The sequence below is a fragment of the Mustela nivalis genome, assembly GCF_964662115.1.
Source record: "Mustela nivalis genome assembly, chromosome: 1".
Taxonomy (NCBI): domain Eukaryota; kingdom Metazoa; phylum Chordata; class Mammalia; order Carnivora; family Mustelidae; genus Mustela; species Mustela nivalis.
The window spans coordinates 127,509,225-127,523,878 of record NC_139020.1 but is presented as its reverse complement, the minus strand read 5'-3'; the positions used below and the strand labels follow the sequence as shown (position 1 = coordinate 127,523,878).

Sequence of the window (14,654 nt, the reverse complement as noted above, 5' to 3'; positions counted from 1 at the left end):
CCAAGGAGGCAAAGAATCTATACTCAAAAAACTATAAAGTACTCATGAAAGAAACTGAGGAAGACACAAAGAAATAGAAAAATGTTCCATTTCATGGATTGGAAAAACAAATATTGTGAAAATGCCTATGCTACCTAAAGCAATCTACACATTTAATGCAATCCCTATCAAAATACCGTCAACTTTTTTCAAAGAAATGGAACAAATAATCCTAAAATTAATATAGAATCAGAAAAGACCCCAGATAGGGGAATATTAAAAAAGAAAACCAAAGTTGGCGGCATCACAATTCCAGACTTCAAGATCTATTACATAGACTTTAAGCTCTGTAATCATCAAGACAACATGGTACTGGCACAAAAACAGAACACAGATTGATAGAACAGAAGAGAGAGCCCAGAAATGGATGCTCAACTCTATGGGCAACTAATCTTTGACAAAGCAGTAAAGAATATCCAACAGAAAAAAGACAGTCTCTTCAACAAATGGTGTTAAGAAAATTGGACAGCCAAGTGCAGAAGAATGGAACTGGACCATTTCCTTACACCACACACAAAACAGGCTCAAAAAATGGATGAAAGACCTCAAAGTGAGAGAGGAATCCATCAAAATCCTTGATGAGAACACAGGCAGCAAGCTCTTCAACCTCAACTGCAGCAACTTCTTCCTAGAAACATCGACCAAAGGCAAGAGAAGCAAAGGCAAAAGTGAACTATTGGGACTTCATCAAGATAAAAAGCTTTTGCACAGCAAAGGAAAACAGCCAACAAAACCAAAAGCCAATGGACAGAATGGGAGAAGATATTTGCAAATGATATATCAGATATTTGGGCTAGTATCCAAAATCTATAAAGAACTTAACAAACTCAATACCCAAAGAGCAAATAATCCAATCAAGAAATGGGCAGAAGACATGAGCAGACATTTCTGCAAAGAAGACATACAGATGGCCAACAAACACATGAAAAAGTGCTCAACATCACTCGGCATGAGGGAAATACAAATCAAAACCCCAGTCAGATACCACCTCACACCAGTCAGAATGGCTAAAATTTACAAGTCAGGAAATGACAGGTTTTGGTGAGGATGAGGAGAAAGGGGAACCCTCCTACACTGCTGGGAGGAACGCGAGCTGGTGCAGCCACTCTGGAGAACAGTATGGAGGTTCCCCAAAAAGCTGAAAATAGAGCTAACCTATGACCCAGCAATTGCACTGCTGGGTATTTACCCTAAACATACAAACATAGTGGGACGCCTGGGTGGCTCAGTTGGTTGGACGACTGCCTTCGGCTCAGGTCATGATCCCGGAGTCCTAGGATCGAGTCCCGCATCGGGCTCCCAGCTCCACGGGGAGTCTGCTTCTCTCTTTGACCTTCTCCTCGCTCATGTTCTCTCTCACTGTCTCTCTCTTAAATAAATAAATAAATAAATAAAAAGATACAAACGTAGTGATCTGAAGGGGCACATGCACTGGAATGTTAATAGCAGCAATGTCCTCAATAGCCAAAGAATGGAAAAAGCCTAGATGTCCATCAATAGTTGAATGGATAAAGAATGGATAAGAAGATGTATACACACACACACACACACACACACACACACACACACACACAATATATATATGGAGCCATCAAAAACCATGAAATCTTGCCATTTGCCACAACATGAATGGAACTACAGGCTATTATGCCAAGTGAAATAAGTCAATCAGAGAAAGACCATTATCATGTAATCTTACTGATATGAGGAATTTGAGAAACAAGATAGAGGATCATAGGGGAAGTGGGGGAAAAATGAAACAAGATGAAACCAGAGAGGGAGACAAACCACAAGAGACTCTTAATCTCAGGAAACAAACTGAGGGTTGCTGGAGGGAAGGAGGGTGAAAGGGATGGGTGGCTGGGTGGTGGACATTGCAGAGGGTATGTGCTATGGTGAGTACTGTGAAATGTGTAAGACTGATGAATCACAGATCTGTATCCCTGAAACAAATAATACATTATATGGGGAAATGAATGAATGAATGTATAATGAAGCCATAACCATTACAAAAAAGGAAGTGAGAAGGTGAGACGTAGGACTGTAGGACTGGGGGTATTGGTGGTTACCAACAGATGAAAGATTTCAATAAATATCTAGGAAGTAGATGAGGCAAGCTGATCAGCAAAATGGGCAGTGAAGTCAGCGTCTTGAAAATGGGGTAAGAAACTGCAAAGGGAGAGGGTTCTGGTCCCAGAGGCAGAAGGTATGACTGAGAAGCAAGGCTACCAAAGATGAATTAATTCAAGATTTTTAGGTGGACATATGTACCAGGTGGCACTCCCATAGGCAGGTATGTGACACATAGCCTGAAAAAGAAAAGTACGTAGCATGTTACCAAAACAAAACAAAACAAACCTGAATAAAGTTATTTTAAAGCTTGAGGTCTGTAGCTTGATAACTAGCTTCCTATCAGTGACTCTAAACTGAATCCCAGGCCTCCTCCACCAAAAGTTTCTTTATATAATTTCCACCTAGGAAGGAAACATGGCTGGGAAAGAGATCTGTGAAAAACTCCATTTACCCTTGCTTTTCTCTTAAGTATGCTCAGAAAACCAAGAATCTGTACTACGTGAAGAGAACCTGCAACATTAAAGAGAAATGACTGACCAAAATAAATAAACTGTAAAACTGACCATAGAGGAACAAAATAAAACAAGAAACAGAGAGAATCTAAACAAAACAAAACAAATGAGTTAAACCAAACAAAGAAATTCTAGTTGGTATAATTTGAGAGATTCAAATGTATTACAGCCATAAAACCAGAAAAGGATGTTGTGAAACAGGAACAACCAAAGAACAAGAAAATAAAAACTCTTAGAGCTTAACATATGACTACTAAAGCATAAAGTTCAATAGAAGCACTAAAAATCAAATCAAGAAAATTTCCCACAGGCAGAGGAAGAAGTCAGAGACCAGAAGTAGGAAAGCAAAGAGAAGAGACACTTAAAGCAAAAATATAAAATCTAAGATCACAGTAAAAGAGGTCTAAAAAAAGAGAAAATAGTCCAAAAAAAGAAGAGAAAAATAAAGGGAAGAACTTATCACTAAAACTTGAAAATTCTCTAAAACAAAACAAAACATCTTCAGATTAAAAGGGCCATTGACTGGCAAGAAGAATCCATCTCTAGGCATTTCAAAACATCAATTATAAAGAGAAAATCCTAAAGGGTTTCAAAAAGAAAAAACAAAAAATAAAAAACAAAAAACAAATAACAAGCCACCTCTAAAGGAATGAGGATTAGACTTGCATCAGATTTCTCATCAGCAACAAGGGCTGCTAGATAAAAGAGTTCAATCTAGAATTCTAGGGAGCCTGGGTAGCGTAGTGGGTTAAAGCCTCTGCCTTCGGCTCGGGTCATGATCTCAGGGCCCTGGGATCAAGCTCCACATCCGGCTCTGTGCTCTGCAAGGAGTCTGCTTCCCCCTCTCACTCTCTGCCTGCCTCTCTGCCTACTTGTGATCTCTGCCTGTCAAATAAATAAAATCTTAAAAAAAAAATGTTTAAAAAAATCTAGAATTCTATACCCATCCACATACAAATCTCTGTCATGGCAAAATAAATATCTACCTATTCAGACACACACGATCTCAGATTTTATTTTAATTTAATTTAAAATTTATAATTTATAAATATATTATAATTTTTAATTTATAAATTTATTTAATTTTAATTTTATTTATTTAAGCATTTTTTCTTAAAAAGAATACACTCAAGGGCGCCTGGGTGGCTCAGTGAGTTAGGCCGCTGCCTTCGGCTCAGGTCATGATCTCGGGGTCCTGGGATCGAGTCCCGCGTCGCGTCGGGCTCTCTGCTCAGCAGGGAGCCTGCTTCCTCCTCTCTCTCTCTGCCTGCCTCTCTGCCTACTTGTGATCTCTCTCTGTCGAGTGAATGGAATCTTTAAAAAAAAAAAAAAAAAAACACTCAAGCAAAATAAGGAATTAAAAAAAAAAAAAAGGGCATAGAGTGCAAAAGATGAACAATCCCAGGAAAGTAATATGTAAAAATTCCAGGATAACTGTACTGAAATATGCCTAAAAGATAATCAGTCCAGACTGGAATAGGCATAGGAATAAAGACTCTATGAGAAAAGTCTCCAGAAAAGGGAAAATTCAGTAGAATTACGGGTACAATATAAACATACATATGTGTATGTTTAAGGGGGAGGATATATAATATAAAACAGGTAAATAATGCAGTGAAAGAAAAATGGTAACTAGAGATTCCAGGAAAATAATTTTTTTAAATATACAAATGAACCATGATGCCATATTTTAGTTGGTTTTATATTTGGCTCTTCATTTGGTGAGTAATTTTGAATTTTGTTTTGAAGACTCTAGATTCTATTATAATCCCTTCAAAGCATGTTGATGTTTTTGTCTTATTAGGCTCTTAGGCAGAGTCAAACCGCAGAGTCTGTCTCAGTTTAGGTGGGGTGAGAGATCAAATTTTAGTTTATTCTTTTTATTTAGCTGCAGGTGCTTTGAGTCGACTACATGATTTTGATTCAGGGGTCAGCAGAGACTTGGGCAAAGTTTACAGGTGAAACCTGGAGCTCTCCTTTTATCGTTCTCTACCTTCCTGGAATACCCAAACTACAACCTCATTTTTGAGCAGTGACGGCGGCTCTAGGCACTGTCTTCTAGTTGCTTAGAACACAAAGATCCAAGTTTTCTAGAGAAGCTTCACCTTTCTCAAACCACACTGTGTCCTCAAGCCAAAGTCTAAAAATGAAAAACTTCTCTTTTGCTGTCTCATCTTCCAAATTTTGACTCTGCTATAAAATCAGCCTGCTTTGGGTCACTCCCTAGCATCAAGTAGTTGTTTGTTTTGTTTTGTTTGTAGCTTTTTAGTTGTTATCTATGAGGTCGATCTTAGGTGGTAACTCCACTGCACAAGAAATGAAATTCCCTTAGAGTTTTGGCCTTTAAACTTTGCCAAAACCAAGTTTTTGCACAACCAGTATGGCAGTTTCTTATATATTCACACACCTATCATTAGTTTCGGCTAATGTTTTAGAAATGCAATGATCACCTCAAAAAATGATCATACAAAAAGCAGAATTAGAAATCTTAGCTCTAAAACTTTAAAACCAATAAAACCAAGAGTTTAAAATTCTAATCCCCTCTGTCCTATATTGTGAGTTATACATGTAAAGTAAAAATGTATTTAAGATTAAAATATAATTGTTTTAAAACAATTTGGGTTCTGGGGCACCTGGGTGGCTCAGTGGATTAAGCCTCTCCCTTCGGCTCAGGTCATGATCTCAGGGTTCTGAGATCATGGACCCCGCATCTGGTTCTCTGCTCAGTGGGGAGCCTGCTTCCTCCTCTTTCTCTGCCTGCCTCTCTGCCTACTTGTGATCTCTCTCTCTCTCTGTGTCAAGTGGATAAATAAAATCTTTAAAAAAACAAAAAACGAAAAAAGCAATTTGGGTTCTTTCAAATTTAATGGAATCTACTTTCTTTTTTTTTTTTTAAAGATTTTATTTATTTATTTGACAGAGAGAAATCACAAGTAGATGGAGAGGCAGGCAGAGAGAGAGAGAGGGAAGCGGGCTTCCTGCTGAGCAGAGAGCCCGATGTGGGACTCGATCCCAGGACCCTGAGATCATGACCTGAGCCGAAGGCAGCGGCTTAACCCACTGAGCCACCCAGGCGCCCTGGAATCTACTTTCAATCAGTTCTGACTGGACTCTTTAAAATAAGAATGTTTCAGGAGCTACATTTGCCAAATTTTAATGAGAAAAGATCCTACCATTCACATATTTCAAAATTAAGTTTTAAAAAGTCTCAGATTATACCATCAGTGTGAATCCACTTAACTATCCTTGCTTGTTGAATCATATTTGAATTTCCAAATTGTGTATCACTGTTTTATAAGAGTGTGTCCTGATTTTTATAGGTCCTAATATATAAAAAACTGAATTCCACTAATCTGAGGATCAACCTGAAGAACATTAGGATTATTTAAATAACAGATTATCCATACTGAATTATGGATCTTAACTGCAACTTCTTCTTTTTTTTTTTTTTTTAAGATTTTATTTACTTATTTGACAGAGAGAGAGATCACAAGTAGGCAGAAAGGCAGGCAGAGGGGGAGGAGGAAGCAGGCTCCCCTGCCAAGCAGAGAGCCTGATGCAGGGCTTGATCCCAGGACCCTGAGATCATGACCTGGGCTGAATGTAGAGGCTTAACCCACTGAGACACCCAGGCACCCCTTAACTGAAATTTCTTATCTGAAAATGCTGGGCTGGGGATTTTTTTTTTTTTTTTTTAATATCCTTGACTGGTCCTGGCTGTGCAATAATATGCAATTGTGCTTCGATTCTTACAAATTAGAGAAAAAAAATTTTTTCCAGAGATGCTCCCTTTTAAATTTTCAAGTGAGTATTTTTCTAGTTAGAGTTTTTGAAGTTTTAGTTGTAGGAAGCCTTGAGGCCCACAGGCTAATAAAAGGGTCAGGTCATTTGCTGTATATAATCTACATTGTTTCCATAGTGAGAGTACTTCAAAAATCAGATTAGGACACAATGACACAATTTGGGGTTTATTCGCACTAGAGATCTTTTCTTTCTCTACTTTCTATCCTGGTAATCAAGGACATTTTTGATAAATCTTTTAAGGTTCTGTGGATTTTAAACTTAGATGACCAGTAGCTAAATCTTTCAAAAGCAAAATCTTTTCTATAATTCCCTAAACCTAGCTGAAAGCCCTCTTTTTCTAACACCCAGAATATATTTTTCTCTAGTATTTTCCAATAGCACTTCCTGTCTTGTTCTTCATGAAAAATTGTGCCACAGTTTTAAGTAAGTGCTTAATAGATTCCAGAGATTAGGTAAATTTTGAAGAAAGTCAAGAAACAAGGCAAATAATTTTTTGATTCTGCCTCATTCAATCTAATATGGAAAACAATTCAGATTTTAAAAAATAAAACTTCTAAACTGGCTCTTCTTTGGGGGGGGTCATTAAGTAGAGGAAATAAGGGGAGTGGATAGGTTGTAAAATTTAAGATACTTTGATTTAACCTTGATGTGTCAGAAAATGGGAAAGACCCCTCACAAATATATCATCTCAACTTAGCTACAAGCAGAATTTGGCAGGTGCAGCAGCTGAAACACATCCTTCTTCTAAATAGAGCTTTTGCTCTTTTTTATGATTACGACCTTGGACCTTGAGATCAAGACCTGAGCTGAGATAAGATTTGGACGCTTAACCGACTGAACCATCCAGGAGACCCTCTTTTTTATTACTTTAGTTAACGAACAGGATACCAGACATTGTGGATGAGATATATTAGAGGAAATCCGAATAGGCCAGGAAACATTTAAATATATCTGTTGTGTCACAGGCTTCCATGAATGAAAATAGATGGCACATGTTTTTAATTTAGACTCTGATATTTCAAGGCTGTTCAAGTGCCAAAATTAAGTCAGGCTGAAAATCACATCTCCCTGATATTTGCTGGTCAGTTTTAATTTTTTAGGCTCTTACAAACCATATGATTATCAAACAAAATCATTCTTTAACACAAGGAAAAATGTCAGGAAAAAACATGACCATGGGATTGAGTCCTGCATCATTGGGCTCCTTGCTCAGTGGGGAGACTGCTTCTCCCTCTGCCTGCTGCTCCCCCTGCTTGTGTTCTCTCTCTCTCCCTAACAAATAAATAAATAAATAAATAAAGTTTGTTTAAAAAAATGTTTATCTACAATCCTACAGTTAAGAAAAAACTTCATGGGATGCCTGGGTGGCTCAGTTGGTTAAGCAGCTGCCTTCGGCTCAGGTCATGATCCCAGCGTCCTGGGATCGAGTTCCACATCCGGCTCCTTGTTCGGCAGGGAGCCTGCTTCTCCCTCTGCCTCTGCCTGCCATTCTGTCTGCCTGTGCTTGCTCTCTCCGCCACCCCCCCCTCTCTGATAAATAAATAAAATCTTTAAAAAAAAAAAAAAAAGAAAGAAAAAACTTCATTAGGGAAGCCTGGGTGGCTTATTTGGTTAAGCATCTGCCTTTGGCTCAGGACATATCCCAGTGTCCTGGGATTGAGCTTCACACTGGGCTCCTGGGAGCCTGCTTCTCCCTCTCCCTCTGCCTCCTGATCCCCTTGCTTGTGCTGTATCAAAGAATAAATAAAATCTTTCAAAAAAAAAGAAAGGAAAAAAATCCAATATAGTGTGCTCTCTTGGAATATGTGTTATTTTTAATGGGGGGGAAGCACCCTTTGAAATTCACTTATTCTACCTCCAGAAAGGTTTTACACAGTAATTATGCAATCAGTGTTAAATGCTGGACTACTTCTGTCATTGTTACAGAATACGGTTGGATCAAAATCAATTCCAAATAGATCAGAGTTGAAATTATTAAAAATTTAAATAATCGAGCCATAAAAAACTAGAAGAAAAAATAGTATTTATGAAATCTCTGTCTGAATGGGGAAAAAATTTTAAACCTTAAAAATGATAAATGAAATCAAAAGAAAGACATTAATTGGGCCGTCTACATAAAACTACTGTACATTAAAAAGAAAAAAAGCCAATCAGGGGAAAATATTTCATACATGGCCAGGAAGAAGAGGGGAAGAATACTGAATCTGCTACAAGTCATTTAGAAAGCAAAGCTAGTCAAATAACTCATTCTATTGGCAAAGTTCCATGGAGATAGACACTTTCATTACTGATGGGTGTACAAAGTAATATCCCTAGATAGTATAACTTGGCAATATCCATCAAAATTACAGATTCAATTACTCTTTGATCCATCAAACCTACTTCTGGGACTTACCCTACAGATATAGTTGTTCCTGAATGCAAAGACAGGTGCACAGGATTATTCACTGCAGTAGTATTTTTTTGTATTTGCAAAGAATTAGACATTAACCAATATCCATCAATAGAAGACTATTTAAATATACTGTGCTGTGTCCATACAATGGAACCCAACCAAAAAGACTAAGGAACTCTTCTATGCACTTACCTGGAAGAACTCTACAACTATCCTATACTGTGAATGGTAAGAACACTACCTTTTGTGTAAGAAATTAAGTCCAGTTTCCCACATTATCTACAAAGATGCTTTCTATAACATCATTTGTAATAGCAAAACACTAGAAACACTCTGCAAGTCCTATAATAGTTGAGTGGGAAGACAAATTATGATCTATACAACAAAATATTATTTAGCTACAAAAATGATATTTATAGGGATGCATGCATGGCTCAGTTGGTTAAATGGCTGCCTTTGGCTCAGGTTGTGATCTCAGGGTCCTGGCATTGAGCCCCACATCGGGCTCCCTCCCCAGTGGGGAGTCTGCTTCTCCCTCTCCATCTGCCCCTCCCCACCTGCTCATGCTCTCTCTCACTCTCTCTCTCTCTCAAATAAATAAATAAAATCTTCAAAAAAATGACATTTATAGTAAACCTGGAGTAACAGAAAATGTTAAGTAAAAAACTCCCATACAATATTAATATGTAATATGCACACTAAAGAGAAGTCATGAGATTATCTAAATGTTCAATGCATATCTCAATATCAATTTTCAATATAAATTATGTTGAAAATATAACATTATATTTTCAATGATAATTCAGTATATAGTTTAGTCAGATTGCTTTCCCAAACATCTGTCACTGAGCAAAATGGTACTTCAAGAGGAAGGCTAAGAAATGAGTGTGGAGAGAGAGATTCTTCAGGAATGAGGGATACTGGTATGTTAAGGCATTTCATGGAGAGAGTTAATGGTGAGCAGCTAGTTGCAATCATAAAGATTCTGTTCTTAGGGATATGAGAAATAGGAGACAAGTACCAAAAATGGGGGAGGGGCAAGAAAGAAACAACTTAGCACTTTGGTAAGTTGCTTAGGGTAAATGATGCTTTTCCCTAATCTCCAAGCTATATGATTGCCTTTCCTATCTTGTCAAGATTCCCCTATCAACACCACCTCTTCTAGTTCTGTCTGGGAGAAGGAAAATACAGGAAAAGGCCAGGTAATAAACTAGTTTCACCTTACTGCATGTGGTATATAGACCAAAAGAGGTTTGATCTTTTATCTGTTATGCCTGGGTATGTGTGTGAATTAGCAAAAAAATGATGTGTGATTTTTGAAAGATGTAAAGATTATAGCATTATAACTGATCATAATCCTATTTACAAGCAAGCATGTGATTGTTGGGGAGTATAAAATAAAGGAAAAGAATACTTTTAAATATATTTTAAAATTACCAGGATTCAAAGGGTGGCTCAGTCATTAAGTGTCTGCCTTCGGCTCAGGTCATGATTCCAGGGTCCTGGGGTCAAGCCCTGCATCAGCATCAGCCTCCCTGCTCAGTGGGAACCCTCTCCCTCTGCCTGCCCTTCTGCCTGCCACTCTGCTTGCTTGTGCCCTCTATCTCCATCAAATAAATAAATAAAATCTTAAAAAAAAAATTCCAGCTCCACTGCTAAACTTGTAAGTCTGTGGAGGTTAAGTTAAACTTTGATTGACTGAATCATTCACTCATTCATTCATGTATTTAATTATTATTCAGTAAACTGGTACCATAAGTAAGGCACACAGCTAAATGTTGAGGATATAGCAGGACACATGATTGCTATGGAAGATAAAAAATTTTACTAAGTACTAATAACAAAGTGAGATAGTACTATAGGAGTAAAGAGTATACACATCTGATCTAATCTAAAAGGGTTAAGGAAAGCTTCCTGAATTAAGTAACATTAAAGTTAGACCTGAATCTGAATCCTAAATAGAAGTAGCTAAAGTGGAGGGGGGGAGGAGTATTCTAGATAGGAGTAATAGCACTGAACAAAGGCTCACAAGTCAGTATTGCATCTACATATAATATAGATGAATTGAAGAGATTATATGATTGTTAACTATGGAGGCTGCTGTTATAGATGAGTCATAAAAGAAGCATAGCATCAAGGGGAAGTAAAAGGGATCAATAATCACAAGGGAAAGTAGGATTATTTATTAATTGAAAATACTGACTATTTGCCAGGCACTATTCTAGGCACTTCGGATGTATCAATGAAGAAAGGAAATAAAAGCCCTTGCCCTGATGAAGCTTATATTCTAATACAGGGCAAGAGATAACAGCAAACATAATACATATTATATAGTAAATCAGCAGAGGATCCGTACAATGGTTAAGCTAGATTGGAGTATAGGCGGGTGAGGGGTATTTTAAATAGAGTAATTAGGGATTGCCTCAGTGAGGAGGTGATGGTGAATGAACAAAGCCTTGAGAGATGAGGGAGTACGGTTTGCAAATATTGAGAGGAAACACATTCCAGACAAGCAGAAAAGCCAATACAAAAGTCCTAAGAAGGACTGTGACTGGTACATTCCAAGGCAGAAAGAAAGTTGGTGTAGCAGACCAAACAAGCAAAGCATAAAGTAGTAGGAAAAAAGGTCAGAGAGGCAATGAGGGATGGAGGCAGAACTTGCAGGATTTTGTAGGCCTGTCTGAGAATTTAGGGGAAGGTTGCTTGTTCACATCATACTGCTCTAGTATATATAAGATCAAGAACAAGAGGTAAGAGAGGAGGCTGGGAAAAATGGCAGAGTTGGGGCACCATTGTCCCATGTTTACAACTAGATTTCAATCACCTGAGTAAATATACCTGAGAGCTATCTGAAGAGAGGCAGAACAAACTCCACAACTAAATGCAGAAAAGAAGCCACATGGAAGAATTTAGGAAGAATAGAAAATGCAGTTGGGAGCTGTCTGCAGGAAAGAGGGAATTGTGGGTGCAGAGAAGGGAAAGGAACATGGAGCCCACACGGGGAAAACGAATCCCCATAATATCTGGCCTTGAAAACTGGAGGGGCTGAATTCCATGAGTTTGTATAACCAGTGAGACTTGGAGCCTAGAACTTTAGACGTCAGTTGACTCAGCATTGGGCAAATGGGTAGAGGAATGATAGCTGGGCCCCCACCCTTAAAGAGACAAGGGCTGGCTGAGAGGCAACATAGAAGCAACAGTTTGCACAATGAGAGGGAGCTCTGTTTATACGACTTTGGTGTGTGTTGAGGACTTCTCTGGGAATGAAGGAGTTGGTAGGTGCCATTTTCCTCCCCTCCCTGCAAACACAGAGCCGTTTGTGGGAGATGGTGCTACATAGATACTTGCTGCCTCACCTGCTAGCAATGCAACCACCCATAAGTTCTCCTGGAACACTTGCCCAGTCCAAGGCTGCTGGCTTCAGCCCCGGGTTCAGCACAAATTTTGTTAATGCTCCGTACTTCAGGAGATCCAGTCTAGGACTAGCAGCTCAGAACAAACCTGCTAACCCCACTGTCCTGCCTCTAAGCCTTTCTGCAGTCATGTGCCCTCTGAACGAGCCTTCGTGGGTCTCACTAACATCACAGAGAGCAAGTGCAGCCCACAACAGGCAGAGATTCAGGGTAGATGTCTAGACTGAAAGGAAAAGCGACTCGGACACAATAGTAGCATGCAAGTGACACACACAGGTGAAGTATTATAACTGATTCTGATAAACAGCACACACTGCACTGAGGGCACTACAGTACCTCTTCTTCATAAAGCCACTACTTTCAAGAGCAGCCGATGTAGCTAACTTTCCTAACACAGAAAGACAGACAGAGAGGTAGAAAAATAAGGAGACAGAAAAACACATCCCAAATGAAAGAATAAGATAAAATCTTAGCAAGAGATCTAAGTGAAACAGAAATAAGTAATAGGCTTGATAAAGAATTTAAAGTAATAATCACAAAGATACTAGACTTCAGAAATAGGTGGAGAACATTAGTGAGATCCTTGACAAAGAGATAAAAACTAACATATCAGAAATGAAAAACTCAATAAAGAAATTTAAAAAATAATAGGTGAAATAAATAGTAGGTTATAAGAAGCAGAGAAAGGTATCAGTAACCTGGAGGACAGAGTAATGGAAAGCAATCAAACTGAAAAGGTGAGAGACAAACAAATACTGTATAATGAGAATAGACATAGAGAATTCAGTGACTCCATCAAGCATAATAATATTCACATTATAGGGATCCCAGAAAAGAGAGAAAGGGAGGCAGAAATGTACTTGAAGAAATAAGAGCTGAAGACTTCCTGAATCTAGGAAGGGAAACACAGATCCAGATTCAAGAGGCACAAAGATTCTCCCAACAAATTCATCCCAAGGAGGTCCATACCAAGACATACAGTAATTAAAATTGCAAAAAAACAAAAACAGTGATAAAGAATGTTACAGTTTGCAAGCGGAAAGATGAGTGTTAAATACAAAGAAAACCTTCTAAGTCTAGCAGCTCATTATTCAGCAGTAACTTTCCAGTCCAGAAGAGAGTGGCATGATGTATTCAAAGTGCTAAAAGGGAAAAATCTGCAGCCAAAAGTGCTCTATCCAGCAAGGTTATCATTCAGAATAGAAGGGGAGATAAAGAATTTCTGAGACAAACAAAAGTTAAAAGAATTCATGACCACTAAACCACTCCTATGAGAATGTTAAGGGGGACTCTGTGAATGGAAAACAAAAACCATAAGTAAGAGTAAAACAAACAAACAAAAAAAACAGGAAGCACAAATTTTAAAAAAAGTGTATCTGTAAAAATCAGTCAAGAGAAGCACAAAATAAAAGGATGTAAAGTATGATACCAAATATCTCAAAGGTAGAGGGGAGAGGAGTAAAGGATGAGTTCAAAATTAAAGCAACCATCAGTTTAGTATAGACTACTATAAGCAAAAGATGTTATATATAAACCTAATGGTAACACAAATTAAAAAATAGTAATAGATATGCAAAAAATGAAAAGTAAGGAATCCAAGTATATCACCAAAGAAAACCAGCAAACCATGAAAGAGCAAGAGAAGAAAGGTCAGAGAAAAACTGCAAAAACAATGACAAAACAAGTAACAAAATAACTATAATCAATACATATATATCAATAGTTACTTTGAATGTCACGGGACTAAATGTTCCAATCAAAAAACATATGGTATCAGAAAGGATAAAAAAAAAAAAAAACAAGACCCATCTATATGCTGCCTGTAATTTCTACCGGTGGAGACTGAGCCTAGCTTTGCATGAGAAAAGAAAGGGCATTGCTATGCAAATGTATGGAGAGTCCTGTTTAAACTGGAGGACTAAATCTGCAGGCATTTCTTCTTCAATTTTCATTTGTTTGGAAGCATGAGAAAAGCAAAGTCCCCAGACAGAAGGATTTTGAAAGTTTGTATGCTGGTCTTTGAAAAAATAAATTTGAAGAAGGCAAGAGAGTTTACAGTCATGGGGAAAGGCATACTCTGGGGTCAAGGACAGGGAAGAAATAATTTTTTTTTTTTTAAGCCGAGAGTAGTTTCATAGTTTAAGTAAAATATTAAATGATGTGGCAGAAAAAATATTGTTCTAAAAATGCCTAATCATCACTCAAAATTTAGTCTGTGATAATTTACTCTTTTAAAAGAACTTTTCGAGTTAAAGTCATTTTTCTTTTTTTTCTAAACAAAATAACTTCTCAGAGTATTTCTCTAGATTCTACCTACAAGTGCTCATTAGCCCCTGATGCTCTCTGGGGTGAATTTTTTTGGTTTGGCCATTGGTTCCTCAGCTGCCGGCAATTTCTTGTTCCCTTTCATCTAAGTAG

General features: G+C 37.9%; 1 protein-coding gene across 2 annotated transcripts in view; it reads right to left on the bottom strand.

The window, feature by feature from the left end:
* Window positions 1-14,654, bottom strand: part of ACAD11 (acyl-CoA dehydrogenase family member 11) — a 93,164-nt gene that overhangs the window by 22,098 nt on the left and 56,412 nt on the right. The window lies entirely within an intron of this gene.